The sequence below is a fragment of the Alligator mississippiensis genome, chromosome 2, assembly GCF_030867095.1.
Source record: "Alligator mississippiensis isolate rAllMis1 chromosome 2, rAllMis1, whole genome shotgun sequence".
In the NCBI taxonomy this organism is placed as follows: Eukaryota; Metazoa; Chordata; order Crocodylia; family Alligatoridae; genus Alligator; species Alligator mississippiensis.
This window is the reverse complement of record NC_081825.1, coordinates 265,193,001-265,213,118: the sequence shown is the minus strand read 5'-3', so window position 1 is coordinate 265,213,118 and position 20,118 is coordinate 265,193,001. Positions and strand designations below refer to the sequence as shown.

General features: G+C 43.8%; 1 long non-coding RNA gene across 1 annotated transcript in view; it reads left to right on the top strand.

The window, feature by feature from the left end:
* The window catches only part of LOC132248425 (uncharacterized), a 52,363-nt gene extending 33,013 nt beyond the window's left edge, over positions 1–19,350 (top strand). The window contains exons 2-3 of the long non-coding RNA XR_009459615.1: positions 15,635–15,771; positions 17,798–19,350. This is a non-coding gene — a long non-coding RNA (uncharacterized LOC132248425). The remainder of the gene's footprint in view (positions 1–15,634; positions 15,772–17,797) is intronic.
* Positions 19,351–20,118: the final 768 nt, after the last annotated feature.

The following is a 20,118-nucleotide window of genomic DNA, read 5'->3' as shown; positions in this document are numbered from 1 at the left end:
ATTGATTCAACCTTTGCAGGTTAGTCTGGCCTGGCTAGGCTGAACTGGTTTGTAACCATACAGACATCCCCTCTGGACTGAGGAAATTCAGGCACGTGTCTGCAGTGGCTCCGGCTAGATGCCGGAGGTGCTACAGCAGCCCTCCCTACTCTTTCACAGTGCTGAGCTGAGGGGGGTGTGGCCAGGCCCTATGTGGACACTGTCCTGTCTGCCTTACACAGACACCTCTCAGCATTAGCTAGCATACCACATGCAGGCTATAGTCCATGCTGTGGGATGGAGGGAGGGATCCCTGCTTGAGAAACCAGCAGTGGGGGAAGGGGGTAGGAAGGGGGAGCCAGGCAAATGCTGCTGTGCCTGCAAGTTGGAGCTCCAGTGAGGGAGCAGAGGGGAGGGGCCAGCCCAGCTCTCTGGAGCAGAGTCCTGCCTGGCCCAGAGAGCATGCTGGGATACTGGGGGAGTCTTGTTTAACTTTGACCAGGAAGGGGTCTGGGACAGACATTGCATAAACTGGTTTGACTCAAATCAGTTAAGTCTGATACGACATTCAATGAGGTTTATCTCAAACTGGATTCAGCAATTTTCAAACTGATTTATGTACACTGAATGTCTGTTCTATTACAGGTTTAAACCAGTTTCTGATCACTTATAATGGTTCACATGTAATGGCTGTCCCTAATCCAGGAGGCAGAATTTCTGGATCTTATTCTTTTTTTGGCCACTGCCTCACTGTGTGCACTTGTTGGCACCATCACTTTCCATGCCTATTTCCAATTATTAAACTGGGGGAAATTGTCCTATCTTATATTGACTGAGAAGATAAAATAAGGTTTGTGATGAGCTCTGAGGACCTTGTATGAAAGGAGTTAGAAAGGACAAAGGTTTTAGAAGTTTTCAAAAATTGATCAAATCCTCCCAAGACTTCTGAGAGAGAGGTTGGTATGTTGCTGATTTTTTTCTGTTTTTTTTTTTTTTTTTAAATGGGATGGTAAACCAAGGCATACAGCTATCACTCAATTTATTCTCAATAAATTGAGTAACATACCATATAATATAAACCCAGAAATCAAGATTCCCAAACTCCTACTTGACCAGCATTTCTTCTTCATGATGAAAATCTGTGTAATAGAATGCTCTAATTCTCAGACGCAAGGATTTCTTAGGATGATATACTTTTATTGGACCAAGTATGTGGTTGGGATAAAGTTAGACCAGCTTAAGAATGAAATATCCTTTCTTGTTTACTTTGCATGTAAAATCATGGTAGCTGTGCTAACTAACCTGGGGTGGTGGTGAGGAGAGCCATAGACAACAGGAGGCCATGGGGGGGGGGGGGGGCACATGCCGCCGCCCCCCCCCCCCCGAGAACGCTGGCACCCCCCGTGAAATTGGCCCCACTGGCAAAACCTCAGTTGTGGAAGTCCCGGCACTTCTGCTGCCGCCGTGCTGCTGGTGTGCTCAGTGATCAGCCTCTGGGGGACCCCCCTTGTCGCCAGCTGGCTGCTGGTGCCCTCCCCCCCAAGACTTGGGAGGCACCAGTCGCCCATGAGGTGAACAGACCCCTTCCTCACCCTCTGGTGTTGTAGCTGCTCCAAAGCTTGTTTATACTTCCTGAAGAAGAATGCCTTGCATTTGAAAGCTTGTCTAACTTTATCCCAGCTATGTAGTTGGTCCAGTAAAAGAATTTACTTTGACACCCTTACCTCTTGCTTATTTTCTGGACCATTACAGCTACAATGTCACTCTTCTGCTAACAGATTAATTGTGTTAGTACTTTGTGGAAGGGATGGGTCGATGGAAGGATAAATGTAAGGTAGCTAGAGTCATAGCTTTAGCATCTCTAAGTTCTAAAAGGCTCAGTGCTTCACACATGGTAAGTAATATTAAGAGGGATGTGACTATATTTTGTCATGGGCTCAAATTCTTTCATAAAAACTGCATTACACTCAACGGAATTGCATGTAACAGGTAAAACTTTGTGCTTGGTGTAGAGGTCCTGAAACCTCCTCCACACTCTCATAATCAGTCCTCTGTGTTTCAGTCCATGTAGAGCAGGACTGAAGAAAACTACATTGTGGGCAATTCCAAGTCCAGTCTTGTTCTCAATAAAGTAAATAGGAATTTTGCAAGTGGTTTGTGATGGTATCAGGCTTTTAAGCTGTAGAAAAACATGCACTGAGCGACAATAAAGCTATTTTTGTAATGCTTCATGGCTGAAGTATTTACCTGAATCATATGTTCAATTTGATATAATAATACTGGCAAAGAGTTCATAAGTATATAGAAAGCATATACCTAGACATGGTGCTGAATCCATTGGGTCCAAACCCCTCTAATTGGAATGTGCATGTGCACACCTGTGCATTCTGGAGGTGTGCTACTGAAACGTGTCAGAATTTGGGGCATGACCAAATGGCACAATGCAGTACTTTATATAGAGATACTTGAGTACCTAACTAGCTCTGCTGAGAAGCAAGAGATATTAGCTCAAGCAGAATGCTGTGCTAACACAGCAAATACCTCATGTTTGGAGCTACTGTGTGTATCTCTACACAACACTGCACTTTGCTGTACGGACACATCCTTTGTGAGTGTGTCCACCTCTAAGTAACCATTTTCTTAAGTATAATATGGAACTGTCCTCTATGGCATAGGCTGAAAGATTCTAGACTGGTACAATGTAATGTGTCCAACCACAGTATTTCCAGCCCATATGAATAGAAAAGTACATACTGAAAGCTGTACATGTATAACCAACTGTAACACTAGCAAAGCAGAAGGAATGTACTCTAACAGCCTCAAACATGTCTTAGATCTATTTAGTCACATGGTTCTAGACTAGAGACCCACATCTCTTCAAACTCCTCATTCTTCTCCCTCGGGTAGTATGAGGCCTCTAAATTTACTGGTTCATTCACACCAGAGTTAACAGCATTCAACTTGGATTCAACATACAAGCAAGTTTACAGTTTTTCAAAATAAACCTTTCAGCTCTAGTTGTAGAAATACTATTGGTGATGGCTGTTTCTAGGGCTCAGTTAAATTTGCAGGATTTTGTATTAGCTATAGAAAAACAAAATTCTGCAAGTCATCAGAGACATTTTCATCCTAAATCATGTTCAGCCATCAGCTATCATCTCCTTGATCATACCTGTCTCCTGAAGCAGCTTGGAGCACTTTACCTTGGTGAAAAATGTGTGAAAGATCAGGTTCAAGCCATTAGACACACAGCTTTACTGGAATGTCTTTTACTCTGATGCCTTTTTCAAAACAGATGTACAGTTTACTTCTAATTTCGTGATGGGATCTGACACATGGCGGATAGGATTGCAACCCACCTTCATCTTGTTAGGGTAATTTCTGCTAGTTAGTAAAGAGTCATTTCCTTAATAGTAACAGCATACTGCTTTCCTTAATATTTTTTAGGGACCTTTCAATGCATTTTGTTGGACATTTTGGTATGTCCTCTCTTGAACTTCCATTTTTAATACATGCGCCTACTGCTTTCATTTTCCTGAACAGTGCAAATATGGCCCCCCTCTTGATTTTTGAGGTTCTCTGGATGTAAAGACATGGGCCTTCCTGACAGGTGAGTTTTTCCTTCTTCCACATGTATTACAAAGAGTGCTCTCTCAGTGCTAGATGTTTTTACTTGATTCAAATACTGAAATAAATCCACTGTTCCTTCAGATTGATTTCTTATTTTTATGAAGGATACTTATCTGCCTGTCCTTAATTTTTTTTATTTCTGATTCTGTATGCTAAATGATCTTTGAAGGGTTCTTCAAATGGTTACAGAATGGTAACCCATGGACAAGTCCAAGTGCCTACTAAAGCAGAGAAGACTCAGATTGACTTTAATTGGACTTTGGATAAGGTTGCTCTTTTAAAAAATATATTTATAATGGATCCAACCCATAAAATAACAGATTTGACAATTTATATTTAAAAAAAACAAAAACATATCCACTCCCTCAAAATAAACATGAAAGTGGTCATTAATCATTTATCAACAGTACTACCACAATCCAAATCAATGTATACAGAAGTCTTGCATTCCCTTCCTCTTCTCCCTTTGGTCTCCAAAAGGAGTCCAGACGTGAGGATACACTATAAAGATTTCTTTGCTTTTTAAAGGGAAAGATTTTCCTCTTAACTAAGAAATTTGAATGGGGTTAGTACTTCCGTAGCATGTCACTCAAATCTGACGCTGGTGTCTTCTTTCCTTGAGGGAAATAGATTTGGAGACCAAACTTTTTTGTTCAAACCAGATAGACTGATCCAACGCCAATTAAACTCTTGAAAGAATCCCACTGAATTCACTGTGTTGGACCAGGACCACAGTTAGGAAAATGGGATTTTATTTGTAAAAATCTTTGTCATGAATTACATCAGGTGTGGTAGTGCAGCCTTTGTCCACAAATGTCAGTATCATCTCATTTTATGTACTCTTTTTCTCTTCTATTTATATTTTTAACCCAAGACTTTATCCTTTACTGCAGTTGACAGATCACTTTCCTGTGCTCCAAAGAAGTCCATTCTTGTAGCCTGTGAATTTTTTTTTTCTCCTCCGCCAAAACTTAAGTCAGCTTCACATGCTTGTATGATATCATTATGCTTTCAGTGAAATCAGAATAACCATAGCAGCAAGAAAATAAACAATACAATAATCTGATACTGGTGATTCTTTCACGGGTTCTTGTTACTTTGGGTCGGTCACCTAATCCAACTGACCCTTAGCTCCCTTGGATGTAAATGAATAAAAAGTGTGTCCATCTTCCACACAAGAACAGAAGTGAAAAACAGACAGGGCTGGTTATGTAGTATTTTACCTTCCCTTCTGGCCAGTGTCCTTAAATTATATTTTCCAGTGCCTTTCTCAGTCCGGTTTCAAATTATTTAAGTGATGGGATTGCTATAATACCTTAAAGAAGCCATTCCATAGTTTAATAGGTCTTCTTTATTAACGTGTTTTGCCTAATAGTCACCCTACCTTTTCCTAAGATTATGGTGTTATTGTATGTAAGTACGTATTAGCACTTGTAATCTGAGAACATTGCATCCAGGGGTTAATCCTTGCAAAAAAATGTTCTGAACCTATAACAGTGAGAATTAGACATGGGTTAAGCTCACAACTCAAATGTGAACACCTCAATGTTGGAGAGGGTTTGAAATTTAGACTGAAATATTGTGGGTCAAGTCATTTCTGCTCAAAATCCTTTACACTTCTCTGCTCTCTTAATCTTCAATGGACTTGACTGCCAGCATAGTCAGCTCATTACAAGTGACTGACCCTCGGGGAAAATGTTTCCTGGGCATTTTGCTGGGAAACGGTGTTAAATTTGTTCTTCCAGAACATGAAGTGAGGTGACATCTATGTCTGCAAGACTAGGCGATGATTTCCATCAGGCAGTGCCGCAATGGGGAAGTGGCTGCTTGGCTGAGTGCCTTTTAATTGTTCTGAATGGAGCAATTGCCTATGCTACAGGGTCCAAAAATAATGGCCTGGTTAGTATGTACTACTAAAACCTTAAAAAAAAGCCCTCCCCCTCATTTCTCAGACATTGAGAAGGTGGGGATGCTTCTTGCAATCCCCCTCTTACCCTGTGGGCTACCCAGTCTTTCCTCAGTGTTTTGATTGTCCCCATAGCTTACCCTTGACATTGTGCTTTTTTCATGCTGGTATTTTGAGTCGACAGGTTCCTGCCATCCAGTGAGAGTAAGGGAAAGAGTATTTATGCAGGGCCAATCCAAACAGATGTGTCCCCTACTGCTCTTTCTTTACAGCTCCCAACATTTAGCAGCCTAGAAAGTCGTAATTTGGAGTTTTCTCATTTAACTATCATGTTTAAAACCCACCAGTGGACCTATCCTGAATTAATTTGTCCAGTCCTTTTTTTTCAACTTAGTTAAATTACCAGCATCCACAGCATCTTTTCACAGCGTTACACAAGTTAATTATGTGCTGTATAGCAATTGTTTTCCTTGTATTCATCTTAAACTTGCTGCCTAATTACATTGTATATCCCCTAGCTCTAATATTGTGAGTGACTGTAAATTTCTATTTATTTTTTCCATGTCATTCATGAGTGATGGGGGATATGATAGAGGTCCATAAAATCATCTTTTCTTCTAAGCTGAAAAGTCTTAGCCTATTCTATCTCTCCTTACTCCTGATTATTCTTGTTGCCCTTCTCATTTTCTACCTCTGTTTATACCCTCCTTAACATAGGGGAATGAGAACTGCATGCAGTATTTAGGAAGTCAGTCTTCCATAGAATCATAGACAAGTAGGGCTGAAAGGGATGTCTGGAGGTCATTATCTAGTCCAATAAAAAATCTTTTGTAACCTATATGTGGCAGTCCATCTGACCCCGAGCAGAGGGACAAGAGCCTCTAGCCAAGAACCTTTTGAGTTTAAATCCCAGCAGGGGTATTGGCATACCCTAGTCAGAATCCCCAGCCTTGGCTGAAGTCAACACCTAATATTTCTGAGCACATTAAAAAACAAAAAACAAATGTAGATTTCATTATTGTATACGTGCACCTTAAGTTATTTTTTTTCTTATGTGCATCACTTTGAATGTTGAACTTCACCAGTCTGTTTATTGCCCATTAACTTAGTTTTAGGATCTCATGAGGTCATCTACCCCTGTTCAAGGCAGGATAATCCTTACTAAACAATCTCAACCAAGTGTCCGACTCGCTCCTGAAAACTTCCAGAGATGGAGCTTCTATGACTTCTCTCAGTAGCCCGTTCCAATGCTTGACCAATTTTGCTAGGATCAGAAGTTAGGCTCACCAGTCTGTAGTTTCCTGGCTACTTTCTGGAGTTCCATTTAAAGATCTGCTGTGGGGTTGGATGAGGATGAAGCAATGCATCATAGCAGGGAAGTGTGGTTTAATGATAAACCAAAGCATTCTGAGTCATTAACAAATCTGAATAAAGTACTTCAATTTTAGGAACATTAAAGTGTTTCATTTTGATTGAATATGGGTACAGTCAAGAAACCCTTCACTTAGTATAGACCCCCCAAGCATTAAATCAATATGTAAAAAGAGAACATTTTCTGTTACACAGAAGGGGAAAAATTGACCAGGATGGCAAATGCCAAATGTTTTTCTATGATTTATGGCTCATCAGGGTTCTGGCATATGCTCTTAAGTGCTCTTGATATGCTCAGATAGAAAATTAGGACTTTTCTTTAGTCCCTGGCTGTAAAACTTCCTGTATTTCTTTATGGAATGTCTGACTACAAGCCATTTATTGCTGTTGCTAAAAGGGCATGGCAATTCCTCCATCAGCCCCGCTGAGAGAACAAAGGTGGGGGTTTTTGGGGGGTGGGGGTGGGGAGGGTGTTCCAGCTACAAACCTATGATTTGTAAATTGAATGTAAACCTGGGAGAGATTTGGTATTTGCAGATACACATGTCAAAGTACAAAAGAACCAAGTCAAGATCTAGATTATATGTGTGTCAATCTGCTTTAGAAAACCTGTCTGTCTCAGACAAAATATGATTACTGGAGTTTCTGCTGAGGATGAAACCTTGTAAAACAGTAATTAAGGCTGTTATCACAGGTAGCCAGGATAGGATATTCCTTATCTGTATTTTAAATTTAAGGGGGTGATCTTGGTACGAAACGGGACTCTGAAGACACTAGTGTATAGTATAGAGATAGACTTATACTCTCACTCTCTCTCTCTCTCTCTCTCTCTCTCTCATATATAGTACTATATTACATGTACATATAGTATAGACACTAGTATACTGTTGCATCTTGCTTTAACCCATATTAGACTTCCAATGCTCAATCAACAGGCACACAATTCAACATCATTTGTGAGGATACTGTTCATATCTGCCACAAGTCTGTCCAACCTGCTTTTAAAGTTTCCAACCTCTCTAGCTAGCATATTCCAAGCTTAACCACCTTTATACCCACCTTTTATATTGAGAAATTTAAAAAAACATACAATTAAACTTCCTCTGCTGCAGTTTGAGACCAGTGTTCCCAGACCTGTCCCCTGTGGCTACAGGGAATAGTGAATCTCCATACTAGTTATAACCTTCTTTCAGGTATTGGAAAAGTACTATCAAAGCCTGACTCGGTCTTCTCTTCTCCATACTAAATGCTAGTTCTTTCAGCTTTTTCTCATAGGGCATATTTACCAGGCCTCTAGTCATTTATGTTACTCTGTTGGATATTCTTTCTAATTTATCTGTATTTTTCTTGAAGTGCAAGGCCCAAAGAAGAAGAATCATTTTGTGTACCTGGGGCTGTATCTTGTGGAATGCAAATGCAGAGTTTTGCATATTCAAGGTGCACAGATTTGTGTGGGATACTGACTTGGTGTTAATGACAGCTGAGTTCGGTGGCTGCCAAGTGCACATATTTGGTTCTGTGCACAGGATGCCCCTTGTACTTAACTTTTATCTACCTGTTGTATTCTCCATTCACATTTTACTGCTGTGCACAACTGCCTAGCCTGCACTATTCAAGCACTAGTTAGACTGAGACCCAATCTTGACTCAAGAGCAGGGCCCAAGAGGTCCAATTCCCAGTCCCTTTCCCCTCAGTAACTATTAGACACTATTCCCTTTCACAAAAGCAGCTCAATGCCGCATGTCCTCCTCACTTTCAGGAGATGAGCTGCCTGCCAGATTGAAAGAATTTCAATTAAAAAATAAAGACAATCAACTCTTTACGATTTCTTCCAGGAAAGCTAATGACATATCTCGAATTTTCATACTCACATAGCTGAAACCGGTTAATTTTACTACATATAAAACAAGAAATCAAGAGCTTGACAGTAATGAGACATTCATTTTATCTTTTTACAAGACAGACAATTAGTAATTTTATGGTTGGAAAAGCTCATTTTTAAACCTTGTACGAGGATGTTATCACTAGACCTGGTCTGATGCCACCTTTTTTAAAGAAATGAACTTGCTGTGAATCTGTTTCCATCTGTGGGGGCAGGGTGGGGAGGGGTGGGAATCCACAAAAACAAGCAAACTGGAAAACTTGTTTCAGAAGATTTATAGTCTTGTAAACTTCATCTTAAAATTTATGAGTCACAAAAAAGGGGGAGGGGGGAATAGTTTGTGCATTCATACCGGTTTATGCTTCATATGAGCTAGACTTTGTGTGAAACTGTCTTCCTTTCATCTACCTCATTGAGATAAAAACCTTCTTAGTTGCTAAGGCAGTGTGCAATGATGTTATGCAAAAAACACTATATCCAAAGCCTTAAACCATATACCTCGGGTCTGTGATCACCTCGTTGCTCATGTCTTAAAAAGGATCATGCTGACTTGATATTTGGATTGGACACTTGGGTGCTACACAAAGAAGTTTTACGGAGTCAGTGAGATATTAGACCAACACTTTTGTAGGGTGTCAGTGTGGCGGGCCAGTAGGGGGCGCTCCTGCACTGAGCCACCCACCTCACTGCGCCCAACCACCTTCCAGGCTCCGAGTGCCTCCCTGGGGGCGCCTCGTGTCTGGCCGACCCCCTTCCTGGAGCACACCCGCTAGCCTGGGGATAACACTGCCACCACCCAGGGATGGGCTTGATTCTGGCTCTGCATACCCTAGGAAACGCAGGCCTAGAAGCCATCGAGGGTACTTGATTCACTTCAAGAACTTGGGATGCTTCCCTCAGTCGGAAGCACAAGTAGTGGTCTCCCTTAGTCAGCTGAACCAAGGAGACCCCAAGGCATAATTTAGACCCACTCCCAATAAGTCTCCCACACTAGGTACAAAGAAGAACTTCATTGGTTACAAGGGGTAGGGTTGGAATAGGGTACAGGGTAGAGCAATATCAGAGAAATCCCACAGAGCAAACTGGCATGGCTGGGTAGCCTTTGATCACGCATCTGAGTTACTGCAAACTATATATCTAGTTGGATCTCAGGTAGCTTACTCACAAGTGTCATCCAGAGGCAGGTGGAGATTCCCTCTGGAGGCAGGCAGTTCCTTGATCATGGGTTTTGAAAGAGAGAGCAAGTTTCAGATGGTCCAGCTCTTCTCTCTCTCTGAGTGTTCCTCATGGCTGCTGCTCCCTTCTCCTGGGCAGTCCTTAACTTATAGCCCTTATGACCTCATTTACCTGGTCCAATGGAGGCCAGCACCTGTTGGCTGTCAGCCAACCAATTTGAAATGCATCACTAGTTGCTGGGCAAACTGGCAATTCCTAGCTCCCTAGGGAGCCCAAGCCCCTCACCCAGGTATGTGATGCCAGTCATGTAGGCAGAGGGAGAAGGTTTCCCCCCTCCCTCAGGAATGTAACCAGCTCAGGTTACCTAAAGAGATAGGGTAAGGTGTGTACCCTCTGCAGGGCCTATCTTAACCAAATTGTCACAGAGCAGAGTCTTTGGGGAGAAACAGAGGTGGCCTTCTGCCACAGTCAGGTACTACTCTTCAGTATGCACAGCCTTACTAGGTAACAAATCACTCACATTTGCCATGTAGGAAAGATACTGTGGAATAGGCCTCTCTTGAGCATGAACTTCTTCAGAAGTACTGTAAGATCTCCCTATCTGGGCAAGCATTTAGTAAACACAGCTAGGCTGCGATACTGTTTTTTATTGAGTGGGGGGGGTCTACTTTATTCTAGTTTCCTTTTAAATTGTTTTATTCTCTTGTCATTTTTCTAAGTTATTCTGTTCTCTGACGGTAAGCTGCCCTGAGTTTTTGTTAGGAAAGGTGTTAGGAATCAAATAAGTAAATGTGTCAAAGGTAACGTTCCCTTAAGCCAGGTACAGACACATCACTTTTACCCATATAAGTGATTGGAAACAGGCCTATGGGTCTATACCCATAACAGAAGTTTGGCACACAAAACTGGTTTGTACTCATAATGGAACAGAAGTTCAGCACTTAGACTGGCTAAAAATGTTGAAAACTGGTCTGAGATTTGCTCCCCCCCAATGAATATGCATTCTGTTCGCTACTAATCTAAACTAAGCTGCTTACAGAAAACCGTGCAACTTAGATTGATTCCGCCTTCGGCTTTTTGAATGTCTGTACCTAGCCCTAGTCATTTTTATCCTCGTCCAGTAGCTTACTCAGTGCAAACCAGTTCCTCTGCCACCTGGTGGCTAGGTCCTGTAATCAATAGGGCTGTACGAAACAGCACCATTCCGTTTCACCTTGAGTTTTAACAGTTCGATGGAACAGTGTTTCATATCAAATTTCATTTTGAGTCAAAACAGCTGTTCCATTCCATTCTGTTTCATCGAAATAGAAAGTCTGTTTCAAGTTTTGCTCAGGATGGGAAGTCAGCCCAGCTGGATTGCTTTCCCATCCCCCGTGCTACATCGCGATGTAGCGTTGGGAATGGGAAAGCAGCCAAGCTGGGCTGCCTCCCACCCCCAGGATGATGTAGTGCAGGGAACCAGAAAACACCCCAGCTGGGCTGCCTCATTGCTCCCTGCCGGATCTTGTGCTGGGGATGGGAATTCTTCCCATCCCTAGCCTATGGTTGAAATGTTTCAACTTTTGAAATATTTCGACCAGCCTCACTTTCGTTTGAGGCTATTTTGAGGGCCTTTCTCTCATTCTGATTTTGCTGTTTTGACCGTGAAATTGGTCAAAACAGTATCGGAAAGAAATGGCCAGCGAAATTTCATGCAGCCCTAGTAATCAGGCCTTCTGCAGGCAGCTGGCTTGGGAACACTGGTTGTGTGCCCCCTCGTTACTACAGACTAAACTTTCTACAGAGTGGGTATGTCTGCATGAGAGACTTTACTGCTCAGTAAACTAATGTACTGCATGGTAAAGCATCACAATTTACATGTATGCACCATTTACTATGCAGTACATTAGTCTGCTGTGCAGGTAGCTACTACCTGTGCATACAGGTAGTAAACTAATGGCACAATAGATGCTGTGTAGTAGTGCTTATGTAGCTGCTGACTGGTAGCAAATTTACACCTGGCCAGCCCTGGGCTATGCTGTGTGCTCCAGTGGGGCAGGTACTGCCTTGCCCCTCTACTCCTTAGCCTGCTTCCTGCCTGTCTCCATCAGCCCATAGGGATGGGGGGCAAGGGAAAAGACTCCTAGCCAGGGTCTACACAGTACATGGCGGGAGGGAAAGCCTCCGTGGAGCCACCTTTTCAGACCCTGGCCGCCCTTTCCTCTCCCCCGCTCCCCTTGGCCAGCTGCTGATTGCTTCAGCAGCTGCCACAGAAAGGAGGGCAAAGAAGTCATCCTAGCCGGGTGCCTGCCCTTGCAGCCCAGCATGTGGACACCAGGCAGCCCCTGCCTTGGGGAGCTTCCCCCCACTCCAGCTCAGGGTCCCCCAGTCCGGGCCAGCCTCGGGGAGCTGAGGGGAATTTTTCCTCTCAAACCACATTGTTGCTTGCCTTAGGCCCTGTGAGTCTCAGGCAGCTTCAGGGAACAGAAGGAAATTCTCCTGCTCCTCTGCAGCTGGTTTTGCCTCAGCTGCTGTCAGTCTGAGGCAAAACTAATGCAGGGGAGCAGAGAAATTTCCCCTGCTCTCTGGGCTATCCCTGAGACTCCAGCAGTTAAGGCAAGGGGGTGAGGTTGGGAAGAATTCCCTTCATCTTCCTGGGGCTGGGGGATCCTGGGCTGGGGTTGTGGGGAAGCCCCACAAGGTGGGGGCTCCCTGGTGCCCCCAAGCTGGGCTGCATAGGCAGGCACCTGGCCGGGAGGATGACTTCTCCTTTGCTTTGGCTGAAGCAATCAGCAGCTGGGACGGGGGGGGAGCTGTCCCTCAGCTCCCCCTTCCACCCCCGCCCCCCACCGTGGGGGATTGCAGGGGCTGGGGACACTTGGGTGGGCTGGCAAAGGCCATCAGGCTGGGAGATGTTCTCTAGCACCCTTGACTACAGGCCTCGGTCAGTGCAGATCTTCCTCTGCCTTTCCCAATTAAAACCTGAATGTCAGTTCATCTGGTTATCGTTTCAACCTACACAGCTTATGAAGCTGCCTAGTTTGAACTGATTCAGCCTCTGGCTTTTTGACTGTCTGTACTTAGCCTTTGTGTCTGTACCTATATTTTAATAAAACCAGTTAATTTCAGGTCTCATTTGGGCAGAATCTGTAGACATAGAAGTATAACAGTACCTTCCTAGTCAGGTATTTCCTGCAATTCCCAACTTTTCTTGGCTTATTTGAAATCTTGTAAATCTTACAAATGGGCAGACCTAAACCTGTTCCTCTGTACAGCTGTTGGGGTTGGAGGAAATGAGCATCCCAAAGGGCAATATTCTCAGCTTCATCAGCTCCACACCAAAGCTGTTTTATGAATTCTTACTTGTGTTCTACAGCAGTCTTTGCTCCAGGCAGCCTGCAAGATGCTTTAGGAGTTTCCTGCTGGTTGTAGTTCCTAGAAAAGGACCGTCTACCATTTTGAGGATAGTAGAAGGGCAAAATGATCTGGCTTCACCCACCTCATGTTCACCTGTGATATAGCTATAGTATAGGAAGAAGATACATCATATGTATGCCTACTGGGAATTTGATTGGTTTTTGGTCCTTGGGGGTTGTATGAATAAGGTAGAGGCCGCCAAAACATATTGGAATTGGCAAGGGCCTTAAACCACTAGCAGCATGCTGCTAACACTGAACTATCTTTAACCACAGATTTTTAGAATGGGGAGATGGCGGATGGTTTCATAGTGTTGCAGTGGGAAGCATTCCCACATATAGTTCTAATAAATGTCTTAAGTATGAAGCATCTGGCTCTGAACTCAAAGTCTGGTACAAATCAACAATCAATGGAGTATAAACTCATTGACACATGAATGGATAACCTGTGGCAGGTCGAGCTGTCCCAGTTAAAGACTGCAAATATGTGATGCAAGCCCTGGAGGTGGGTTAGTCCTGACTCAATGGTTACAAAATTTACCGTTGGCTGAATCAGTCCCAAATTGGTCATGCTTTCAAATTCCTGCTTTTCAAGGCACAGCCTGCTCATTTCTCACAGCCTGAAATGCACAGCCTGCTCATTTGTGTGTAGCTGCCTCTGTGCAGTTTGCTCTCGGTTTAATGCCTTGAGCTTTGCTGCCCCATTCATGTGTTCCTAGTTGGAATCAACAGAGTAATTGCATGTGTAAAACTGGGGTGTAAATAATCCTTGCCCCTTCCTAATGCACATCACAATGGCACAGATCTTATGTTTGTTCTCTCCATCCCTCCTTCCCTAGAGCTGACTTGCATGTTGAAATGTCATGTAGTAATCAAGAAAATAAAGACCAAGGAAGCAATTTCACTCCTCTCAGACTTGATATATCAATCGCTTTCCCTTCCTTTTATTTTTCCTGCACTGTTCTAGTAATTGGAGATTTTGGGAGCTGAACATGAAACATCCTCCACGTGTCCTAAAATAATATGGTTGTAGTGAGAGGGTAGCCAGCTTGTTTGCAATCAGTGGGCATCAATACACATGCTCGGCGGAGGGGGGGGACATTTTTAATTAGAGCAGCTCTCAGAGCTGCTCTAATTAAAGCACCCACAACGTTACATGTATTCAGTGTCCCACTCGACAAGCTTTAGTTACAGCGCCCCTGCCATCATTTTGAAATGTGGGAACGTTGAATACACGTGACACAGCTTGCTCCTGCAGCCTCTAATAGGCATGCTCCAACAGACTTGATTAATCCAGTCTGCTCTGACATGTTCTAATTAGCACGCGTCAGAGCATAGGTCCGTCACATGTATAGGTGCCCAGTTAGATAAAGCTCAGTAAGCTAGATCAGGTAGTCCTTTGGGTTTCTACATCGTTACTTTGTAAACACAGCTAAATGAAAACTCTGCCTGGGCAAGCAGTTTAGGATTTGGTCCAAAAAGCTGACTCCCATTCCCATGCTTTGTAACCTGTAAAATCAGCTGAAACAAAGGTGGATTGAGCACCACGTAGAAAGCATCAAATGTTACATGGACCACCACTGGTGCAGAGATCATGATTTAGAAGGCAGTGCTTTGTCCTTTTGAAGCTGTAGTGGTAGTGCAGGAGTACAGAATTTAGTTGTATGAATCAATTTTCAGTTTAGACAAGATGGCTCCATTGGCTCTTCGGTGCCTGAAAGTGGCTATATCTCATCTGGAAAATGGCACCATGTGCAGTACAACATCCTCTAACACCATAGCAGCCTATAGCTGACTGAGGATATAGATGGATGAGCACTTTAGGTAGCAGGAGGCAAGGCTTTATCATGGGTCAGCTACTCCATGGTAACTGCTGGTGAGCATACTCTGCCTATAATAAGCAGAAGCTAAACTGTAGTTTAGCCCTCACTGAAAAAGGGGCAAGTTACCAGAGGTTAATTTCTGCTTACCATGCAGAAGAGCATGTACCCAGACAGGTACTATGGAACAGCTGATGTGCAGTAAAGCCCCAGGCCCCTTTTCGTTCTGTGGTAGATTGTCTGGATACCCTCAGAGTATCTACACCTTCTGAAAATGTCTGAATTATTTTTTTCAGTGGTCTTCCACCCATGTCTAGTTTCAGCCTTACTTACCTTGCAAAATCTGAGATCAGCACCTTAGATATAACGAATTTTCAGTTTCCCATGGAGAAAAGGAGAAAATAGCTGGTTCCCTGTTTTACTGGAGGAAAATGTGGATTTCTCATTTTAACGGAGAAACCTGTGGATTTTACAGTTTTGCAAAGAGCTCTCTGCAGGCTGGCAGAGTTCCAACCTGTAGGGGGCTGGACGGGAGCAGGAGGAGGACAATCGGGCAGGGGTCACCACGTGTACATGCACATGGATGCCAGGCATGGAGAGCAGCTCCTGTAGGTAAGTGGGAGGGGGTGGGAATTGAGGCCGCCATAGAGGGGGCGGCAGGGAGTTGAGCAGGGCAGAAGCTGGGGCTGAGGCTGAGGCTGCTGTCCAGTCAGGCGATGCATGGGGCTTGGGACTGGGGCTGCAATGCATGGCCGTAGGGCCCTAGCAGGAGCAGGATGGGGCTGTGGGTGGCTCATCCAGGGGGCAAGGCATGGGGCCAGCTCTCTGCTGCTGTGCATACTCCTGGAGGAGCAGGGGGGGAACCTGTGCCCCCCAGATCTGTGCGTGGGGTGGGGGCACAGGCTGCCTGCTGCAGGCTTGGGCTCCCACCCTGTTGCACTCCCCCAGAGCCTCTGTAGTCTGGTGGATGTGACCCAGCGCTGCAGGGCAGAGTGGGGCTGTGCAGGAAAGCTGCTTGCTGCTGCAAGCTCCATGCTGCCCTGGTGACGCATCCCCTGCTCATGCAGCAGCAGTGAGATGCACAGTCTCACACCACTGCCCCTGCTGCTGCTGCATGCAAAGGGGACAGCATGGCAGCATGGAGCTCGCAGTGGGAAAGAGATTCCCGCTGTGCCCTGCAGCATTGGGTCACACCCGCTAGGCTGCAGAGGCCTGGGGGGAAGGCAGCAGGGCAGGAGACCAAGTCTGCAGTGGACACCCCACCCCATGCACAGATCTGAGAGACACGGGTCCCCCCTTGGCCCCCCTGAGAGTGCGCATAGCTGGGATCTAACCCCCACCACCTGAGCCCACATGTGGGGGGGAGAGGGGGGATGGGACCTGGGCTCTGCTCTGCTGGAGCAGCTGCTGCCTCCTGCCTGGGGCTGTGGACCTGGGGGCCCCTTTGGGGGGGCAGGGGGCTGTGGATGGAGGGCGAGGGGCACCAGCAGGGCTGGGGTGGTGAGGGGCCTTTCATTTAAATCATGGACGTTGGGGGGGGAGTTGAAGAGAATTTGCAATTTTTTTATCAAGGAAAACCAGGCCCCCTGATCATGATTGCTCCTCTGATCCATCTCCTATTTGGTTTCTTTTGCTTGCCTGAAGCAATTTACCTTATCTTTTGTAGTGACTAAGAAAGTCCTGTCCTCATCACTGGGCACACTGATGTACACTTGGAATAGTGTACCCCAGTCACCTGCTTGGACTTGGATTCAGGGTGTTGGTTGTAGCCTTGTTGGTCTAAGGACAGGCAGACAAGGTTCTTTGGGTAGATGTGATATCTTTCATTTTAGTTGGTCTAATGAAAGATTTCACACGTACCCAAAGGACCTTGTTTACCTGACTCTGATTTGGTATCTGATATTTAGCTTACACTATGCTGTTATTGCCACTTTAACTATGTGCCCAGGCCCCAACAGAAAGAGGCTCTGCTAACAGGAAAAGTTATACCAGCTCTCCTGAATGGCAGAAGCTCTACTTGTACAAGCCTTTTGGTGCTGGCAGAGCTGTGTCCGTGTTGGGTTCAGTTGGCATACCTGCCTCAGTCACAGGGCATGATCATTTTGCATCCCTAGTGGGCACAGCTATGCTTGTGATGGCGATATGGGCTGAGTGGCACATTGCTCGGGCAACAGGGAAGTGAGGAGAAAGTGTACTTTAACAGCATCTCCAATTAACCATAACAGAGTCTCCCTTTAGTCTCCAGGTCCTGGGGGAATTGGATCTTTATGCAGACAAATGCTTGTGTTTCTGGACCTTAAGAATTCTTATGTCAAGAGATTAAACAATTGCATTAGCGACACAAAAGTACTCCTGTTTCACAAGGTTTCACAGGCTCTTCGAGCATTGAGCCACTCTGCTTATCGAGCATTGAGATATTCAGTAGAAATACAAACTTTTTTATAACTGACTATTTTTGCTTCCAGCAGATGGTTGCAATCTCCTGCCTGTGCCAAGCACACTCTGTCAGATTGCAGGGTTGGTAAGAAAAACAGACAGGACAAATATTTATTGAAATTACAGCATTTGTGAACTGGATATATTTTAATAGCCTTCCAATGCTTGCTGACTTGTGCAACATGGTTCTTCTTGCCAACAGAAAGGAAGATTTGTTAGTCTGTCGGTTGTTTGAATAGCTGCTGGATTACATACTGGGACAAATGAAGGCTCAGTTACAAAGACGGAGCCACTGGAAAACTTCAGGAAAACACTGGGAGTGATGCATGCTGGGAGTCTGAACTCAAAGTAGTAGCTCTAGCACTTGGGATGAAGTGATTCTTGCTAAGTATACTCCTGGAGTTGGAGTGCCTGCATTTGCTCTCATTTATGCTGTTGTAAGTCAATTTACATCCATAGAGTTACTCTAGGTCCTCCTCAGTTGGAGTCAACCCCACCAACAAATATATGCTTTTCCATCCAAATGCATTGTCTGATCTTGATCTCGCTTGCATCGAAAGTTTCTGTAGGTCTGTAGCTTTCAGTCTGTGCAATCCTGGGCAATATATAAAGCAAATGCCAGTACAGTTGCCAGTACCATTGTAGCAAAGCATGGACTTTGCATTGAACTTGGCACAGGGAGATCTGAACCTGTCTCTGACAGGAAGCAAATGGCGAAACAGCAGCTCTGGAGTTAATCTCTATTTTGTAGTCAGCAGCTTTGAATAATATTAAAAAAAAAAAATCCTATTCCAGATCTATTACAAAGCAAAATTCAGCATGTTTGGTCAAACAATTTATAGTTCAGAGTAATAGGTTCTCTGATTACCTTCATTAAATTGATTTGTGATATGTTAAAGCATTTTACAGCTTGGATGTTCCTTTAAAAATATGCGAGTCAGAACCTGCTATATCACTAGAGCAACTTTCCTTATATGAAGATTTGAGACAAATTCTTTGGGTACAGAGGAGTTGACTTTATGATCGTGGATGCCAGCTCTTAAGTAGCCTGGTTGAAATAACATTAAGGCTTTCGAGAGCTGTAATTTCATGTTGCCTTCTAGCTTTTTTCTAGCTTTTTTTCAAGTTGTCCTATGGCAGTTGCTGTGCTTTGGTGAGTAATCAGTTGATACATACAGGTAACCTGATACCCTGAGAACTCACTGGCATATCTGTCCATGCAGCACACCTGTCCTGAGAAAATCTAGATATTGGTTTTAAACATCTCTTCTGTGTGGCTGTTCTAGAAACGATTATTGATGGGTCCCAAGGATCTTCCATATCAATTCTGTTCATGCAGAATGCTCAGTGAATCTACAACTCCAGTGAAAATAGGCTTTGGCCTAATGTGCATAGACACAGACTTTCCAACCCATTATAATACATATGCAGTACTGATTCCCAGACTTCAGGTGCAGACTTCAGAGGCCTGGAAGATATTATATATGTGAAGGTTGAAGCAAATCTTATAGTCAACAGGCCTAGTTTAATCTAGTCTTGTCTAGTATTTTTATGTAGGTATATAGAGTACGTAGTGTGTAAAGCCCAGGGAACAGGTATCAGGGGAGCATATGGATTCTCTTGCTATTTCCTGAAATGATGTATATACTTTCTAATAAAAGTTCCCTGTGTTACTACAAATCCAAAATTGGCAACACTACCCTAATGAATGGGGAACATAAAGTGAATTGACTAGAATTTCATTATTATGCAACTGATACAGACCAGTCAAATTTCATTGTCCAGCTAAGGGAAATGAAAACATGTAATGAGATGAAAAGAAAAATGAAAATTAGATTTAAAAAGCCATCTGTCTGTTTAGCTTTGGTGCTTATATAATATCAATCATCATTGTATCCAGGTGCTGTATAAATTATTTAGTTTGAATGATATGAACAATCTGAAAGGCGAGCAGTTGTACTTTTAATATTTGGGGCCACTTTTTATTCAGTTATGTAAATCCAGAGCAGCTCAGTTGGTTTAGCTGAGTTTGCTCCAGGTTTATAGCTGCATTTTCCTAAGAGCAGAATGGAACCCCAGATTTTTCTTTAGAAGAGCATTGCTTTTAAACAGTTTGGTGGTTACACCTGAGTGAAATGGCTCTAATCGCTGAGTGCTTAGCATGCACATGAAAAAGCATAATGCTTGTTGCACGGAGCACTGTGTCTATGAGCTAAATGCTCTCAAAGGAATGGCCCAGGGTGTTCTTGTTAAGTGTTGAACAGTGCCAAGGATTGTGACAGGGCTATGGAGTACAAACTAATTATCTCCAAGAATTGCATCTGCCTATTTCTCGCATGAATGGACAATATCTTCAGTGGAACTAGTTAACAGCGTAGCTCAGGTTGAAGGTCTGTTGATTGGATAGGAGATATTTTGTGGTTGTCCCATAAAGAGGAAGAGTGAAAATACAGCTAGTTTCACTTTTTACAACACTGACTCTGCAGTTCTGGGGTAATTACCTAGTAAATACATTTTCTGAAA